The 19,687-nt window shown below is 37.7% G+C and overlaps 1 protein-coding gene and 4 non-coding genes across 5 annotated transcripts in view; 3 read left to right on the top strand and 2 right to left on the bottom strand.

Moving 5' to 3' along the window:
* Positions 1-19,687, top strand: part of LOC138708925 (trehalase-like) — a 409,827-nt gene that overhangs the window by 52,226 nt on the left and 337,914 nt on the right. The gene's annotated exons all lie outside the window — the stretch shown is intronic.
* TRNAS-GGA (transfer RNA serine (anticodon GGA)) lies at positions 10,643-10,714 on the bottom strand. The gene has a single exon. It is a non-coding gene; the product is annotated as a tRNA-Ser (tRNA).
* TRNAS-GGA (transfer RNA serine (anticodon GGA)) lies at positions 11,025-11,096 on the bottom strand. The gene has a single exon. It is a non-coding gene; the product is annotated as a tRNA-Ser (tRNA).
* TRNAS-GGA (transfer RNA serine (anticodon GGA)) lies at positions 11,329-11,400 on the top strand. Its single transcript has one exon. It is a non-coding gene; the product is annotated as a tRNA-Ser (tRNA).
* TRNAS-GGA (transfer RNA serine (anticodon GGA)) lies at positions 11,711-11,782 on the top strand. The gene has a single exon. It is a non-coding gene; the product is annotated as a tRNA-Ser (tRNA).

Below are 19,687 nucleotides of genomic sequence, written 5' to 3'. Positions count from 1 at the left end.
CTATTCTGCCACTCCCCCTTCTTCACTACGTTGTGATATGTACGTTGGACTATGAAGTATGCGGAGTAAACCACAGTCTCTGCGAACTGGCCTTGTGTTCTTGCGACCACAATTATTTCCGCCATAACAAAGAAAAATGAAAACAGGAGGTATATTAAAATAAACAAGAAAGAATGGATATATATGTTAGAAAATAATACAAAACCTTAAAATTATTGCTATACTCGGAAAATAAATTAAAGCGAACCATCTATACAGGATGGAAGTAATATAACAGTGCAGATTTTAATAGCTTATCGGTCTACAATGATTTTGCTACTGGACAAAAAACCAGTGTACCAACCCTAATTTGAGTGTGCTGATTGCAGATCTGAAGTCCGTCTTTTTCTATCACGTCACAATTTTAAAATAATAACATTTGTATTAGTGTCAAGTAGGTTTTTAGTAAATTATCGAGCTGATAATTATGCTGTGCTAGTATATAACATGCTTAGAGTATTTCAGAATCTAGGTCGCCGCATGTCGTTAAAAATGCACTTTCTTCATTTACACCTTGACTTTTTTCCATCAAATCTCGTAGCTGTAAGTGACGAACATGGTGAGAGATTCCATCAGGACATATCAACGATGGAATCCAGATATCTGCTATAATTTTGTAACTATGTGTACTACGAAATTCATACCGGTGTCATTAGGAAGAACGGCTCAAAGAATTTCAGGGTGTGTGAAGGCCTAATTGTAATTGTTGGCGGAAAACAGTACATGGCACCATAAGAAAAAATTCTGTTCCTGCTCTTTCGCTTGTCATTGTGACATTGAAACAAATTGTGTTTACAATTCAACTCAGTGTGAATTGGACGGAGTTACGCAATAATAGACCAAGCGCCAAAAACCTGTTTTGAGATATTGGTCATTGAAATAAATCTGTTTTTATAAAACATTTTATGCAAGAAGTATTATAATATTCATATTATTACAAAAATATGGCACAAATAATACCAGAAAAGGCTAACCGATTTTTAACCCAGATAAGACTGACGTCCTATATATAGGACACCGGACGTTTTATTTTTTTTAACATTGTTGTGTAAGATTTTCATAGTCGGCAATCATGATACCATAATCCTTATGTGTTATAAATTGCCTCCAAATTTTTTTTGATATCTTCAGTCTGTCATAGTCATTGTTGTTAACATATTTGTGTGAGTCATGACTGTGGAGCAGAACATGTTGTTCTCGAAGTCGGTATATATTACATGCTATAGGTATAATGCTTTTGATATTGATAGGGCATACTCGTATGATATACTTCGTATATAATAATTCATAATTAGATTCAATTTTTTATTTAGTGTTATGCCATATCATGGTAAAGTTAGGCGTACTACATGTAGTACGTCAGTCACAAGAGGGGACATTTCGTGAGACTGATGGTACTCCTGTTATTACAGGGGGTTTTCACTAAATGAAGCCTTACAAATGATTCAGGGCGACCAAGTTGCTATACCTAAGTGCAATAACATTTCCATCACCATTTCATCACCAAAAAATGCGTGTGGTAACGTAACTGATGAGGATTCTGGTGATGAAAATAACCCTACAATTGACAATATGCCTGGTAGTCAGTTGCGAGCTGAGACGGAAGTAACCCTCAACACACAAGGAGAGGGAATGGATGATTATGATGACGAAAGTCATAATGGTGATGATGAACATAGTAAAGGCGATGGTGAGAATGGCAGTAGAAATATTAATGATTCAGCAACCGATATACAGATGCAGAGAAAGAATAATAAATTTCAATTGGGAAGAAGTTGACATACAGCAGGGAAATACTATATTTTTCAATTTCCGTGCACACAGTTTCAAGATACTCTAGAAATTTGAAGAAGAAAATATCAGTGAAATATCCCAATATCATATATTAGTACAACAAAAATATGGTTGGACCAAAACATCAATCTGTACAAAACATCTATTGGAAGCAAGAAATGGTACTTTAGTCTGCATTGACATAGCAGAACAAAATGTATGGCAGCTATACAAGATAAACTCCAACGAAAAACCTCGATCATCTTGCATTTCACAAACGTCTTATCTTATCTGTTCTCGAATCCACTGCTCAACATGTACACTCAAGCAGTAGATCAGTGGTCGCCAACTCACTGCACTCTCGGGCTATCGTCTCTTACCCGCAGGTGCATTTGTGGCTGCTGGCGGGTATGCTCTCTACCTAATCCTGCTGCACTTACCCTTTACCCATTTCAGAGAGTGCTGACGACCACTGCGTAGACAATCTCATCTAAGACTGAACAAAAAGATTCAAGGTTTGCTGGAAGTAATCATTTTGTGGTATCTCAAGAAAAACAAACTCGATGCAGGCAGTGTCACACAAAGACAACAATAATATGTATGAAGTGTGATGTTGGTGTACATGTAAAATATTTTATCACGTATCACACACGATAAACATTCTCGAAAAATACAATAATCTTATTATGTGTGAGTGGTATTATAATTTTATGTTAATTTGATGTATTGTTAAGCCAAACACTTTATACATATTAGTGCTAAAACGACTTATGTCATATAATGTTTTTGCATGGGAATATGACTGACGTCCTATATATAGGACACTGAAAATCTCGGATACTATCAACATGAAAAAATTAAAAACAGCTTTGTTATGTTATATCAATTATAATTAAATAATTCATACAAAAAATCGTATTTTTTAACAAAAAATAATTCAGTCTTATCTGGGTTAATAAGAGACCAGCAGTTGAATTAATATTTCAAAGCAAAATAAATAAATGAATTTTATGCAATAAACGAATTTTTGCTTATAAATAGCAGTAACATTCAGATTCTTGATTTTTTTCGACTTAAATTAGCTTGCAAATTTCTCATTTTTTCAAATTGTCGGTTGGCCTATTATTTTGTAACTCCGTCCAATTCTGCAGCATTTAGAGAGTTATGGTGAACCCACAGGGACGTAGTTGGTGTGTATTGTACCACCTGAGAATCGTCCTGTCAGTAGGTGCCGCATGTTGAAACTCCCGTCTGAAGGCACGCTGAACTCGTACTACACTCCATGTGCTATGGCAGTGATGTCAAAGCAAGCGCATTTTTCTGACCTTGACGTCGTGCGCGGGCAGCAAGCGCTAAGTATGGAAAGAGGAAGGGTTGTGCATATGAATAAGCAACCTGTTGGATTAAGAAAACAGTGGTGCACAAACTTCAAACGGAACGTGAAATTTTATGTCGTTATTTTTTATATAGTTTCTTTCTGTTTAATATTATCTATATTGTCTGTGAAACAAAAGTACTAAAACTGATTTCTTAATACTGCACTTGTGTTTTAAATCTTAATAACATAATAGAGAGTTAAGAAGGAATATTCACCTAAATTCCATAGTAGTATACTGTATTAAGTGGATGAAACACATCATTCATAAAGAAAGTGATATTCCAAAGAAAGAGATTGAGTATGACATGATAAGTTGGAATTTATATTGATGGTATCTTTAGCCTTACAAAAGTAATCAATAAACTAATCAAAATAATATTACAGTACAAAGCAAAGTTACCTAGGTACTGTATCTGTTTTAAGTGTAACTAATATTACATAACAAAACTCTTATCGCATTATGCTTTTAAGGTGATATTTGTGAGCAACTTCCTATCATCAGAATATTAAATTATTTTCTCGAAATCTGCTGAAGCTATAGAGCTGACATTTTTACAACACATCGGCACGTATCTTTTGCTTATGATGTAACAGTAGTTGCTTTGTTAATTCATTTCCTTACAAACAATTTCCATGGGAATATTTTCAAAATTTTCAATACACCATCTTCAGTAATACGTATATACGATATATTAGATTTACGAAAACATTCTGTAAGGCTACTAAATAAACAGGCCTATACCTGAAAATTTCACTGTTCTATATGAAAAGTTGAGAAAACATTTCTTTTGAATAAAAAAAATCAAACTTGTGAAAAATCAGCATTAAAATTAAAACTTACATTCTTATAATGCACTTATACTTCTCAGGCAAATCTAAAAATTAACATGGATACAGTTTTAATAAGTTCTCTTCCCTTTATCTATTGAATCAGTGCTGGCCATCCCTGAATATAGCTCGACCAAGCGGCATATATCACCTCTTTCGTCTGTCTCTTTCCTTTCCGCTGTAAAGCGCTCAGGCTCTCCTGGGCTCTAAAGCGCGCGCTTGCTCCTGTGGGCATCAATTGACATGCCTGTGCTATGGTATTCCAATTCACACCAGCTACTTTCCTGTGAGTTCGCCATAACTCTCTAAATGCTGCAGAATTCACACTGAGTTGAAATGTAAACATTCACATCTTTTAACACAATTTGCTTCTATCCAACAATCCCACAGTGGCATGCGAAGAGAACAGCATCTTGTTTTTTTTTTTTCCTTATGGTGTCATCTATTGTTTTCCGTCAATAATTACAAATATACATTCCTTGAAATTCTTTGAACGTTCTTTCTAATGGCACCGGTATGAATTTCGTAATACGCATAGTTAAAAATTTATAGCAGTTTATAATCACGGAATGTTTCTGTGGACACGCCGTGTTATTCTGTTTGTCAGATACTCTGCTACAGAGTAAATACTACAAGTCGGGACTCTGTTATTCTCGGCGTGACTCCTCCTCTTTGCTTACGTCTTAGGAAGTGAAGGCTCTATAAAGTCTAGGTAGGTAGTATCGTTCGCCATTTTTGTTCTTTCATTGCCGAGCTACCAGACGAGGGATCTATTTGCCACACCGTTAAACATTATCATGTTGTAGCTCCTATGATAATAAATCAAACGCACTGTAATTCAGCAAATAATTGAGCGGCAAATAACGTCCTCGTGTTCTTTCTGCGAACGCCAACGAAAGAGCCAAAATGGCGGGCGAGTATATTAAGTATTTATCGAGCCTTAGGAAATGCATGACGTCTTCATCAGCGAATTACAAGATGCGCACGTTTAAATGTAGCCGATTTGCAGCGTGATTGGCTGCCGGAAATTAGAGCGACGGGACTATAGTAATGCAGAGTTGAACAGAGCAGAAACAATTTTTGGAAGAATAATCTATTATGGCAATGCATTTAGAGCTGAGACGAGATGTTATGGCACCAACATGCGCGAAGTTTTAAATTGCCGGCCAGCAGGGTAGAGGAGTGGGGGTTGTTTGGGTTACGGTTCTCAAGCTCAGAGCGGCAGGCATATCCGTTTCATCTTTTTCCAAAAACATTCGTCTTACCTTAGTAACACCACTTCCCTTTCCTACTCAAGAGTCCGAAGGTACCTAATGGAATTACGCCCGCTATTCCATCTTTACATTCTTATTCTCCGTCCGAATCAGACGACTGATCTGTGCTGGAATCAGATGTCCCTAAGTTTATGGAAATGTTCTAAAAAATACTGTCCATCACGTGCTCAGTTTCAATGTAATTGTTCTCTACTTTCTTCACATAATCATACACTGATATCCATTCTCGGAAGAAGCGATTGCAGAGTCAGCCTCTGCTTATGCGTAGCGTAGAAATTATAAATGGGTATTCTTATGACTTCCTCATTAAAACTGTCTACAGCTGCAACAATCTTCTTCTTCGGCTGTGATTTTTCCGGACTGGAGAAAGAATCTGCTGTTCCTGCCTCAATATTTTTCCCTTCTTTCCTGATTCTTGCCAAGGTTCGCTTTGAAATACCAGTGGCAGCCAGTACTCTTGCACACACGCTTTTCAATGGAATTGGTATTGCGTTTACAGCCTCTTCTGACATGAATTTCCATACATTGTATGCTATTTCATGTCCTTCACTATGAACTACTCTATGATTTCACACCTTAGACAATGCCATAATGAGGGCGGTCAGAAAGACAATGTTTTCAGTATTAGCAATAGCGGTAGTAGCAGAACTATCTGAACATTCGGAATGCTAGTAACCAACTAACCCAACACCCCTCCAGTTTAATGTGAGGGCGAGTCCAAGCAAACGAACTAAAATGCGTCCTTTGCGCCGGTGCCATAACTTCTCGTTCGGGCTCTACTAAATTACATATAACTTCAGATTCGCGGTTTGAAACCCGGCGTCAGGGATGAAACTCTCTGTTTCAGAAGTTTCAGTTTAAGATGCGAAACTACCCACAGATTTGAGAACGAGTCATTGTTATTTGGATGATTGACTGCCAATGATAACGTGACAATTGCAGCTCGGTGATAAGGAAAGAGACTTGATACAGCAAGACGTATTTGTGTTACCTTCATTTATATAGGAACTCAACTCGCGAACTGATTCCGTACACTTCTGAAACCGCATTATATAAGCGGTTTCCAAATGTCATTCAGGCGTGATGTTACGTAAAACTTTGGGTTGACATCACATTGTCATTGCCAATCAGTCCACAGCATAACATTTCCTGAAGTAGTCTTCAATTATCTGACGGTTTTTGTATCGCAAAATGCTGTAGGAAAAAGAAATAGAGGTCGTTAGTGGTGCTTGAATGCGTATTTAACTCTGAAGGAAGAAACTTCTGGTATGGTTTATCAGTGAGTCGTAGATTCATAGACTCTAATCTATTCTTTTTTCTTATAGGTCTATTGTTGACCTCGAAATGTAGGCCTATAAGGTTATTCAAAAGTAAATTCCCATTTTGAAACATCTATATCTTCTGTACAATTCAGCAGTTTTATTTCACATAGGTACCATTAGGCACTGTTTAGAAGGTTTGAGTTTTTTAATCGATGCGTGTTTCGTTGCTATGGTAACTGTGTCACGCTTGTATAAACAATAACTGTTGTTCAGAATACGTGATATCAAGGTTACTATCTGGTGTGGTTTTACGTCACAGTTCATAATGGGACCGTATTTCTATGAAGAAACTGAAAATGGACAAAGAATAACAGTGGTTGTAACCGGGCAGCGATATTTTCAAATGTTGCAAGACTTTATAATACCAGCGTTACAGAATCATGAAATCGAAAACATTGTTTTCATACATACGACGCTCCACCTCGCATACACAATAATGTAAAAAACTATTGCGCACCACATTTGGTGATCGTGTAAGTAGAAGGCATTTTTCCGAACAGTTGGCCTTCTAGGTCACCAGACATAAATCCAGCTGACTACTGGTTATGGGATTATCTAAAAGAAAAGGAACTGGAACAGTCAATATCGGAAGTCATTGAAAACATCCCTAGGAATGTGCTTACTAATGCAGTTTAAAGCAAATTTATTATTTTTTTTTTGTCATTAAAATCCCATTTCTTTACGCACAAATGAGTGTTTTTTTTTTTGTGGAATCTAAAAATTTGACAAACTCATTACCATTTCAAAATGGAAACTTACTTTTGAATAACCTTATATTATGAGTATTATTATTATTTTTATATATTTAATGTTCCAGTAAACAAATTAGGAGAATTAGATAAAATGTAAAAATAATTACAATTTTGATTTACGATCTGAAAAGTTACGTAACTAGTATTCGGAACATATAAAACAATACTGTTCATTGTAGTGATTTATTTATTTATTTATTTATTTATTTATTTATTATTATTATTATTATTATTATTATTATTATTATTATTATTATTTATTATTATTATTTTTTTTTTTGGTATTTCATTACCTATACAAAGATGAACCGTTGATTGTGAAAAAAAGTAATAAGTTCTCTCCCTCTAGTCTCAAAGCTCGTTTTAACTGCTTAATAAAAATGTGGAATCAAAGAGTGTGTGTGTTCTGAAATTGAGTTGTGAGTTGAGAATTTCATTAGGGTATGTTTTTGTGTGTCTTATATTTTATATTATTCTAGTGTGTTTAGTTTCTGGCTTTTTGGTTGGATGTGTAGAATTTCCATGTCTATGTTGATGTCTCTCTAGGTGTGGTTAGCATTTGTGATGTGTTGACTCCACATTACACTACACAAACTCACCTCCACAGGAAACAAAACAAAATGCGCCAAGACCAGCAACGACCAGTTCTGAAGAAGACCAATAATAGGTCGAAACATGTAAACCAAGTCCGATAAAATTTAACACGAGAAAGTCATATAATACATATTCCGAAGTGATATAGTGTTAAAAGTTGTGTAATCAAGATGTGTTAATAGAAATGCTGAATGAAAATTTCATTGTGCAATACAGTTAGGATTGCCAACTTTTTTTGAAGAAAATAAGGGAAACTAAGGAATCGATAAAATATCACATATAAAATTGACAAATCATTCAGTTAAGTTACTAAAGAAACAACTTTATTCTACATTTTGGCACCTAGGCTTAAATTAAATTAAGATAGATTGCATTGTGCAATACAGTTAGGATTGCCAACTTTTTTTTGGAGAGAATAAGGGAAACTAAGGAATCGACAAAATTTCACATATAAAATTGACAAATCATTCAGTTAAGTTACTAAAGAAACAACTTTATTCTACATTTTGGAACCTAGGCTTAAATTAAATTGAGATAGATTTTGTCTCGCGTAATAGTTAAAGTCGATTGCAGTTTGCAGCTCTGTTTTGATTATATGTGTCGTACTTCTGATTCCAATCTCTATCCAATTATTGTTCATAAGATGAAACACCCTCTTTGTGTGAGTATTACTACCTGGTATGCTTAGAACAAAACTCGCCAGTTTTTTTTTTACAAATTTATAACATTAATATTATTTGTTTTTTTTTTTTTTAACCCATTTCTGGCTAGCATTACTTTCTGGAAAGATTGCACATTTTAATGCATCTCTTGAAGAACAAAATTCATCACATGAATCATCATTATCCACGACAAAATGAAATATTTACAATAAAGATGTTTATATTATGCAGAAAATAGGAAGAAAAATGTTCGAAGAGAAGGAAAATACGGGAGCCGGGAGAATGTTAAAAATTATAGGAAAATACGGGAGGTCCCGGGAAATACGGGGGGGTTTGGGGTTGGCAACCCTAAGTACAGTTCAAAAAGTGTGAAATAACTGGGTGCACTATTTTGTAGCAGATTTTTTTCATTGCCATTAAAGACGTGATTAAATGTTTGATATGAATGTTGTAATACACTGAGTGTTTTGAAGCTGTAAAATAGTGTACCACACGATGGCTTTCAATATTGTAATAAGCATTAAAGTGTTTCCATCGTTACACGTTTAAAAATTGAGGGAAAAGGTGGTATAATATTAATAGGCCTATCTATATTGTCACCACAAATCAAAATTGATAAATTATGAAAACTAAGGTCGTTAAGCAATTTATCTGACTGATTTAAAACATGGTTCTTTCATCATTTGATAAACGATACAGAACGCTTATCTAACAAATATTTGCTGAAATTAAAAACCTCATAATCTAATTCTTCTTTAATGGACATTGCAACGCCTCCTCTGCTGCAAGCTTGTCTAAAATAAATTGAAAAACAAAAATATAAAACCGGTTGGAATAGCAAATTCGTAATCATGTTTATTGTACTGGCGTTCAGATATGCAAAAGGAAATGAAATTATCTTCAGCTAAAATAATTTCAAGTTCGTCTAACTTATTTCTTAAATTATAACGATGTACCGAAGTAAATATTATGATATGCGTATATGATCACTTAGTGATTTAAGACGGCGCTAATTCCGTCGGATCCCTGTCACTTAGTCACTCGTAATGAGTGCACCTCTGCACATAGTATGTTGGACATTGTGACATAGTGTATGAGGGTTGGCCACTAAAGGGAAACTAAGAGGTGGAGCTTAAACTGAGAGGGTTCAATCCGGGATCGGAATTGGAATCCGGTGTGGCTTAGTGGATAGAGCGTCAGCACGTAGAGCTGAAAACCCGAGTTCGAATCCCGGTGCCGGAGAGAATTTTTCTCCGCTCTATCGATCCCTCATTATTTCTTAAAGACTGCACATTAAGATAGACTATTTGAACTCAATTTGCGCATCATTTACAGCAACAAGCAATATGGACTTCAGTCGGTGTTAATTTTTCTTGTAGGTGAAAAAGCGTCTTACATAAGCGTTTCTGGGCTAAAGGTCATGATCCAATGTAGTATCTATCTGTTTTTCATAAATGCCTGTTTTGAATGATCAATTGCATACTTTAAAGTAGAAGGGTGCAAAGTGCCAAAATGAAACATTGGAGATAAGATAAAAAAATGTAGCTATAAGAATTATTGTACACATATTTGTGTCATGTTTTTTTACTGATAGAAAACAGCAGTAGTACAGTGTTTACTCATTAGTAATAGTGGTATGTAAAGATATTACTTCTCCATATTTAATTATATAATACAGAGTGTGAAAAGGGTTAAGTAATGGGTACAGTTGCAGTAGAATGGTGCAAAGTCCAATACCTATTTTTTCCTATTCTGGAGCAATTTTTACTTACTGCCTGTAGAACTGCCTATGCTCCTCATTTGGAAGATAGGGAGTCATTGCTAGTAGATCCCCCTTCTTTTCTTCAGTAATTTCCCTATTTTATGCTTTAACTTGAAACAATGCTGACTGCACATCTCTCATGTTTTTTTTTTTCCTTTCTAAGCACTGTAATGGTATGCACTGCTTCATTATCATGGGACTATTTCACAGAAACACTACCTGCTTTGATGAGAGAGAGATGGAACGGAGAAAAATTCTCTCCGGCGCCGGGATTTGAACCCGGGTTTTCAGCTCTCCGTGCTGATGCTTTAACCACTAAGCCACGCCGGATACAATCCCGACACCGTTGAGAATCGTCTCAGATTAAGCTCCATCTCTTGGGTTCCCTCTAGTGGCCGCCCTCTGCACTACGTCATAGATGTCTATGCACGCAGGACCGAAGTCCATACATGTGTAGAGGTGCACTCAGATGAGTGACTGATTGGCCGGGGTCCGACGGTATGGGCGCCGTCTTTAAATCACAAAGTGATTTATTACGCATATCATATTTATTTTGATGTACCGAAGTACATATGATATTTCCATGCAGATATTCTGCTTTCTCAGATGATGAGAGAGAGATGGAACGGAGAAAAATTCTCTCCGGCGCCGGGATTTGAACCCGGGTTTTCAGCTCTCCGTGCTGATGCTTTAACCACTAAGCCACGCCGGATACAATCCCGACACCGTTGAGAATCGTCTCAGATTAAGCTCCATCTCTTGGGTTCCCTCTAGTGGCCGCCCTCTGCACTACGTCATAGATGTCTATGCACGCAGGACCGAAGTCCATACATGTGTAGAGGTGCACTCAGATGAGTGACTGATTGGCCGGGGTCCGACGGTATGGGCGCCGTCTTTAAATCACAAAGTGATTTATTACGCATATCATATCATATCATATCATATCCGGCGTGGCTTAGTGGTTAAAGCATCAGCACGGAGAGCTGAAAACCCGGGTTCAAATCCCGGCGCCGGAGAGAATTTTTCTCCGTTCCATCTCTCTCTCATCATCTGAGAAAGCAGAATATCTGCATGGAAATATCATATGTACTTCGGTACATCAAAATAAATATGATATGCGTAATAAATCACTTTGTGATTTAAAGACGGCGCCCATACCGTCGGACCCCGGCCAATCAGTCACTCATCTGAGTGCACCTCTACACATGTATGGACTTCGGTCCTGCGTGCATAGACATCTATGACGTAGTGCAGAGGGCGGCCACTAGAGGGAACCCAAGAGATGGAGCTTAATCTGAGACGATTCTCAACGGTGTCGGGATTGTATCCGGCGTGGCTTAGTGGTTAAAGCATCAGCACGGAGAGCTGAAAACCCGGGTTCAAATCCCGGCGCCGGAGAGAATTTTTCTCCGTTCCATCTCTCTCTCATCATCTGAGAAAGCAGAATATCTGCATGGAAATATCATATGTACTTCGGTACATCAAAATAAAACTACCTGCTTTACTAACATCATACTGAATGCAACATGCCTTAGAAATATTCAAGTTCTTGATGGAAATTAGTTGATCAGCAACATCTTGCATATTAAGGAAATATGACTCTAGCATTGAAACGGTTTGAAACGGTTTTACAACGTTAGAGTCTTGTACGATTTTAAGCAGGTCACTAGGAATGAAGGCTTTTGTCACTTTCTGTCGTTTTTCAATCAAAGCAAAATCAGAATCGCATTGCAAGAAACTGTGGCCGTTGAGAAAGAAACGTTGTTCTATGTGCTCAAATAAACCAATGGCAACTAAAAAGAGACACATGAAAACCATTACACGATTTTTGTTTTCAGCTGCACTGTTACCAGATTCTTCTTGTTTGTTATGTCCATATTAATCAGTTTTAGTACATACGAGGCAATCTCATTGGCACCTCTACTCACGATGCTTTCATCCCACATACACATATAAGACTGCATTGTATCAGATACACAAACTCCAAAGTTATAACGCGAAAGCTGACATCTGTAAAACATTTCGCTGTGTGTAAGTTTGGGCACAAACATGACCTGTTGAAGATCCATTGCATTCTATGATGCAGCTCATAGGGCGCTTACCGTCTGAAACTGCATGGTGCTGGCAACGTGGCATCTGAATATCTCGCTTAAGAAACACAAGTGGATGTAGCCTCTTTCATACATCATCCTCCTAGGCACATTGCACTTTTCTGCATAATAATTTCGTTTTTTATGATTTTGGCACTTTGCACCTTTCTACTTTAAAGTATCCAATTAGTTTTACACCATAGAGAACGAAGTAAGTTTCTTCAATTTGTTTACAAGGTTAAGAATCTTTTGCAATGTTTAATTCAGATAGAAAGAGGAAGTAGGGTAGGGATACAGCTCGAGGTAGGAATAAGCACTGCGGCCTTGCTCAGAACGGGTCTTCCGAACTGTTCCGCGGTGAAGAATTCTGTTCTTGAAACCTCACTTCCGCAGTGCTATTCATCGATGGCCTTAGCGTCTGAGGAAGATTAAGAACCTTGTTCAAGGTGTTCCCTCGTATATCTATTACATCGGCCGTTGTACTGCGGTGCAGATGTGGTTAGAATTGTGCACGAGTATTGCGACTTACATAACTCAGTCTTCAAACTTGTACTTATTATAATATTTCTTGGCATACCTTTCTACTTTTAAGTTACAAGATCTAAAATTTTCTGGCACAGGACCGGTTTGAAATACGTCATACCTTGTCGGCATTGCAGTGGACTGCCAACGACTGTGCTCTAATACCGAAAGTATTAACTTGATAATAGAGTGATAGATTAAATTTCGAACGATATTCGAATCCACATCTCATTTTACTAATAATATGTCTTTTCCGATCCTACTTGTCATTGTCTTCCTATTTTTCCTCCTTCCAGACGTCTTACTCATTGCCTTTTTCCTACTCGTCCTCCTGCATTTTCTTCTCGTATGACTAAAGGACCCCAACCCCAATCACAGTAGCTGGAACGATTGTACCATAAGTAAAGCCGCATTTACACGAGACTATTGTCGAGACAATAATAGTAGACAATTGTCCCCAAAACGTTGCGAGACAGTCGCCGCCCAATCAAGTTGAACGTTGATCTATTCAAAGCTGATTCACAATAAACCGGGACCGGAAACGAGAACGAGAACGGAAATAATGTTGTATTTAACAATATTTCCGTTCTCGTTGTCGTTTCCGTTCCCGGTTTATTGTGAACCAGCCTTCACACGAGAAAAGTATTGCCGTGGGAGTAGGTGACGAAAAATGACCGAGTGTGCAGCATCTGTGGTATCCCAGGTTGCTGTTTAGTGAACTCAATGTTGAAAGTGCCACAGAGAGACTTAATTTTCGCTTTGATTCAACAGTACTGAATCCTTCAATGTTCATCTCACCAACAATGTCAGACAATGCCTTTTCGCGAGCATTTTTGTTCTTGTAAAGGTCGTGGTGCTGGTCCCACAAACATCGCTTCTCTTTATATAGCTCAACGAATTGGATATTAATAGTGTCACTCCATTTTGGGGCCATTATTACAACGAAAAACAACCGAAAAATACGTGATAAAACTCACTTCTCGGTTGACTCATGCAGACTAGCCTCAAAAACAGCTTAGCAACTATAGGCATCCAACAAGGAAAACTCGGTGCGCAGAAACCAGCGGGCGTGATTGTCTCGCGCAGATTACGTATGCTCCTGTTCCCAGCATGCTCTCACGCCTACTGCAGAGGGATAAGAGGGGTATAGCATGTGCGCCACGATAAGTCCGAGCTGAGTTTTGCTTGTAGGATACCTATAGCATGTCGCGTTCACGTGACGCCAGTTGCCGGCCAATGGCGTGCTCCCAGTGGTGGTGGGGGCTTATGGACTGTCTTCAATCTACAATCGGGGACAATAAACTGGCTCGGAAATTACGTAGGCAACTCGCTAGGCAATTGGGCCGAAGTGTTCACACACAGCCAATAATTTTACGCCAGTCAACTGCCTTCCAACTATTGTCTCACTGAATGGCCTCGTGTAAATGCAGCTTAAATGAGTAGGCCTATGTATACCTTGGGCAACAAGTATCCTTCGAAGACAGCATGGAGAGAGAAATACAACATAGAATCGCACTGACATGGCGTGCATTTGGTCCCTTAAATTCTTGCTTCTAGATAAAACCCTCAGCAGAATACTAAAACTAGACACGCTAGAAACCTGTATTTACCCAGTATTGCTCTATGGACGTCAGACATGGTCACTAACATCTAAACAGACGAAAGCTATATAAATATGCCAAAGGAAGATGATACGCAAAATTCTAGGCATATTCTTAAGAGACTTAATCACCAACGAAGAACTGCTTCACAGGGTATCAACTACAGATATCGCACATCTAGCTTGTAAAACTGGAGCTGGGGGGGGGGGCATGTCGCAAGAACGGGGAACGACGATGGGCCTACAAGTCTACCTTGTGGTACCCCAGAGCAGGCAGGGGGCTTCGAGGCAGACATTTTCGCTATCACCAATCCTATCGACACTAAATAACCTAGTAGTTCATACAGCGTCGTTAAATAACCAAGTAAAAACTAGCATCTTTGTATTTTTTGGGGGAGGGGGGAATTTCTGCATTTTTAGTACCGGTATTTCTATTTTAAATGTACGCTAAGTACGAAAATGGCGCTTTTCAGTCACAACTTTTGGCATTTATAGAAGTTATGGTTCATTTAGGCGTTTTAGGTACTATAGAATTTTAATAGGAGAATCCTGTGTAGGCCTACATGAAACGTAAATATTTTTGAATAACATAGTCTAGGACAGCGTTGTTCTACCTTTTCAATATGTGGCACACTGAAGTGTAATTTAAAATCCCCGGCACATTCAGGTAATCTAAACCAATGGTTCAAACCAGGGGAGAATTCCCCCCTAGGTGGATTTTTGAAAGTTTTAGGCGAAAATGAGGACCTTAAAATACAAATAAATCAGATAAATCTATCATCACTGAGAAAATCGGCATATTCAGATTCTTCTGGCAAATAAATAAATAAATAAGTACGTAGATAGATAGATAGATAGATAGATAGATAGATAGATAGATAGATAGATAGATAGATAGATAGATAGATAGATAGATAGATAGATAGATAGATAGATAGATAGATAGATAGATAGATAGATAGATAGATAGGTAGGTAGGTAGGTAGGTAGGTAGGTAGGTAGGTAGGTAGGTAGGTAGGTAGGTAGGTAGGTAGATAGGTAGATAGATAGATAGATAGATAGATAGATAGATAGATAGATAGATAGATAGATAGATAGATAGATAGATAGATAGATAGATAGATAGATAGATAGATAGATAGATAGATTTTTTTTCTTTCAGTTGCCAAAAACTTGGCAGTACGCGACCACGTGATAACCACCTAAAGCAGCTGAGTCTAATTAGAATCCATTACAGAACGAAGATATGATAATAATATTGTTTTGGTAGTCTTATTTTTATGTATTTCATTAATTTTATCACTTGCTGCAATACTTCAGCAAACTCCGGAACTAGTGACTTTGAAACAAGTGCTTCTGTATAGAGAAAACAATGCACAAATATTATTTCAGAATCCATTTGCTTTGCTAACACCAAAATTTCTTTCATTTTTACTTTTCCAATTTCTTCTACGATAACATTTACCATTTTCATTTTCTCGCGGCATACCAGCAGATCATTCACTGCTGCTCTAGGACGTAGCAAATAAAATAGATACGTAACTAGAAATCCGTTCCCTAGTCAGGAAAGCCTGGACCTCTACCTTCATGATCCCCATATGCCTTCATAGCGTGTAAAGAGGATATTTTTATTACCGAAGAGTAGTTTGTAGTCATTAATCCCTTACACACGTGTGGGTATCTGGTTGGAAATAATACGTCCACTGTTGCAGTTGCAGAGACAACGGAAATCCACAAGATAGCTTTATAGGTCTAGTTAGCCACCGACGCGAGTGTAATACGCTAACAGCTTATTGTACAACTACAGTACATCATAAAGTGAGATAACACTTAAAATCGCTGGTGATTACTTCTTGGCGACCTCTATGGCCGAGGACATTAAGATCGAAAGAAGTTTTTGAGGTTGTGCTCAGGGACCCGGAATATGCATGACCGGGTATATAAAAAACACTACGCCATTCGAGTAGAACGAGATATCGAATTCTGAGTGTGTTAATTATTTTATTACGATTATCATTGGACTGGATCCAACGTTGAATTATCGTCTGCGGTTGCGATTTTTTATAGATTTTGTAATTTATGTCGTAAATCTTTAATGATAACGACGGTTAGGTTAGAAAAGTTCAATCATTTTTATATAGATTTTAATCATTTTTCTTTTCCCTAATTCGTTGTGAAATTATTACGACTCATCTCTGTTTTTTTTAAATATCTATGTTTCTCACAGCCTTTTGATAAATTATTTCATTTGGTATTAATTTTATGATACAAATTGGAGTAGGTAAGAAGTGTAACGAACAGAGAGGACTCGTATTCGATTCTTGATAAGAACTAATGTATGTTTTATCTCTCTCTCATTAGAGCAGCATATCTGTTTCTTGTCTCATGTTTATTTTTACTTCATATAGTGTCGGGTCGAGATGAACAACGACCGAGAAAGCAAGACTAACAGCGCCTACAAAGCCGAAAACCCGCACGACAATGTTCTATTACGTGTCGCGTCGTTGACGTAAAGACTGCTTGTGAGTGTTTCGAGACGTCGAGATTGATCACTCCCGAAGTCCCGAACGCCAGGAAACCTTGAATCTCCACAGTTGTTTATACCTGACTGAACTTTTATCTACTTTGGCAACTGTTATATATGTATAAACAATCAAGTAGCCTTTTTGAAACATAATTTCTATTTCTACCTTTCACTGTATAATAATCTGTTCTCCAATCTTTATTTAATTACTAGGTCCTTATTAAAAGACTAGAAATTTTCTTTTCATATGTGTCAGATCAAGTGTGCAATCTCAAGTGAAAAGATATTAACGTTATGTTTTATGTTTCTTAGAAATGCAAATTTATTTGAGATTTTTTTTTTTTCTATTTATGTAACCATAGGTAACATCGTATAATAGAACCAGAACATTTTGATAAATAAGATACTGTTCTGTTTTGTCTTTTTGTCTCATTTAAACATTTATAATGTTATTTATTTCTATTATGTATGCTATTCGAAGTTACGAAATCTTTCCACGCCGACCAAATGCTATTGCGAGAATGATGAGCGAGACTCGAAGCGCACGAGAATGACGAGACGAGACTCGAAAGATTTGTTCATCTCTAGTGTCAGGGGTGATCTTTGGGCGTAAGGTTCCCAAATTGAACGAAAAATAGTCAGAACTATGTGTCTTCGTTTGTTTAGGTAAATGGTTTTATAAGGTTAACTAACCAAGTCCCTGAAATACAGAAGCATCAATTGAAGAGTGTGATCTCAACTCGCTCAGTCCATACGGCCATTTTTATAATTTATACATAGCCTATAATATACGTTTTTTTTAGCACTCTATCATTGTATTTTAAACGTTTTTGCTTCCAAAGCAACGTCAATCCTTGTCTAAAAGATTGTGTTACTGTGCATGCCATTTGAAAACTCGCTCAGTCCGTAGGCCGGTGGATAATAAACTAGCCCAATCCTTTCATAAAAGTGGACTTAACACGTTTTGGGATCACTCTCTTTATAGTTTTGTAAGTGTATGTAATTTTCAATCACTCTTCTTCATTATTAGTATGCATATATTTACATTGACTACATCAGGCAAGATGGACCCATGCAGTCACGATGTGGGACCCCTACGTCGAAAAGAGAGGACAGGGAAGACCACGGTTCAGATGGTCTGACATGTTTACCAAAGAGGCGGGGAAACAATGGTCGAGGACAGCAAAGAACAGAGTTTTGTGGAAAGAACTAGGGAAGGTCATTGTAAATAGATAACGTAATCAGTGTTAAGATATTGTAAATAGTAAAGTCAGTATTAGTGAAAGTGTAAGATAATTTTTGTAAATAGTAAGTCAGTGTTGAGAAAGTGTCAGGTAAATAGTGTAAATAGCAATCAGTGTTTTTTTAAAGTAGGTTATTTTACGACGCTTTATCAACAGCTGAGGTTATTTAGCGTCTGAATGAGATGAAGGTGATAATGCCGGTGAAATGAGTCCGGGGTCCAACACCGAAAGTTACCCAGCATTTGCTCATATTGGGTTGAGGGAAAACCCCGGAAAAAACCTCAACCAGGTAACTTGTTCCGACCGGGAATCGAACCCGGGCCACCTGGTTTCGCAGCTAGACGCTCTAGCCGTTACTCCACAGGCGTGGACCAATCAGTGTTTGTCAAAGTGCCAGTGTCAGTATAATGTGTGTAGTACAAGAAAAAAATGAACAAAGAACAGTGCTGAGACTAGTTAAAGTTGAACAGGGTTATTAACAATGTCACAAAAGTACTGGGTGTTCATTTCAAAGTGTGTCATGACGTCACTGTTGTTGGGTCACCGATTTGAAGCGAGTTTCAGCTTATATGTTAGAGAAGTTGCCTATTATTTAAGGCGTTCTTCAATCTGAACTTGAGAACGTGTACGATATAACTTGAACGTCGTAGCAACAGATGGCGGTCTGTACGGTCTGTGTGCTACCATAACCTCTTTCGAACTGTGTTTTGCGCCGGCAAGTCGTACGCAGGGTATTTGTTATCATCGGTTGCGTACGGTAACATTCCACAACACAAATCATATGCTCCGTGTCCATGTTGACCGTCGAAGTTAATGTCAACAAATACGTAAGTAATCGACTTAACCCTCTCCCCATATCCCGACAGTACGTATTTCCAAACAGTTCACATTCCTGCCACTACCGGCGTTACCGTACGTATCGGTACGTACTCTTCAGAATGAACGCCGTACTTGCTAGCCGACTTCTCTGCCTCTTAGGTTATACACCTGAGCTGCGGAAGTGTAGGAAGATTGAATTCTCTAGGCTCATCAGCTAGCCACATGACGGCATACAGCGAGCCAAGACACATTTTGAACTGAACACCCAGTAGTATACACGACAAGCTCGCCTGGATTGGCTCACCAAGCGAGTACACTTGAGCCATCCCTGTAGAGGGGTTTCTAACCCCGTCACAGGAGGCCTGTGCCCAATATGGGACATCATGGCTAACATTCATTCATTCATTCATTCATTCATTCATTCATTCATTCATTCATTCATTCATATTTACGTTATGAATATGTAAAAATGTTTAAGGCTTGTATGGATTTTTTTACATAGAG

This window comes from Periplaneta americana, chromosome 11, assembly GCF_040183065.1.
Source record: "Periplaneta americana isolate PAMFEO1 chromosome 11, P.americana_PAMFEO1_priV1, whole genome shotgun sequence".
NCBI lineage: Eukaryota > Metazoa > Arthropoda > Insecta > Blattodea > Blattidae > Periplaneta > Periplaneta americana.
This window is presented reverse-complemented; position numbering and strand designations above follow the sequence as displayed.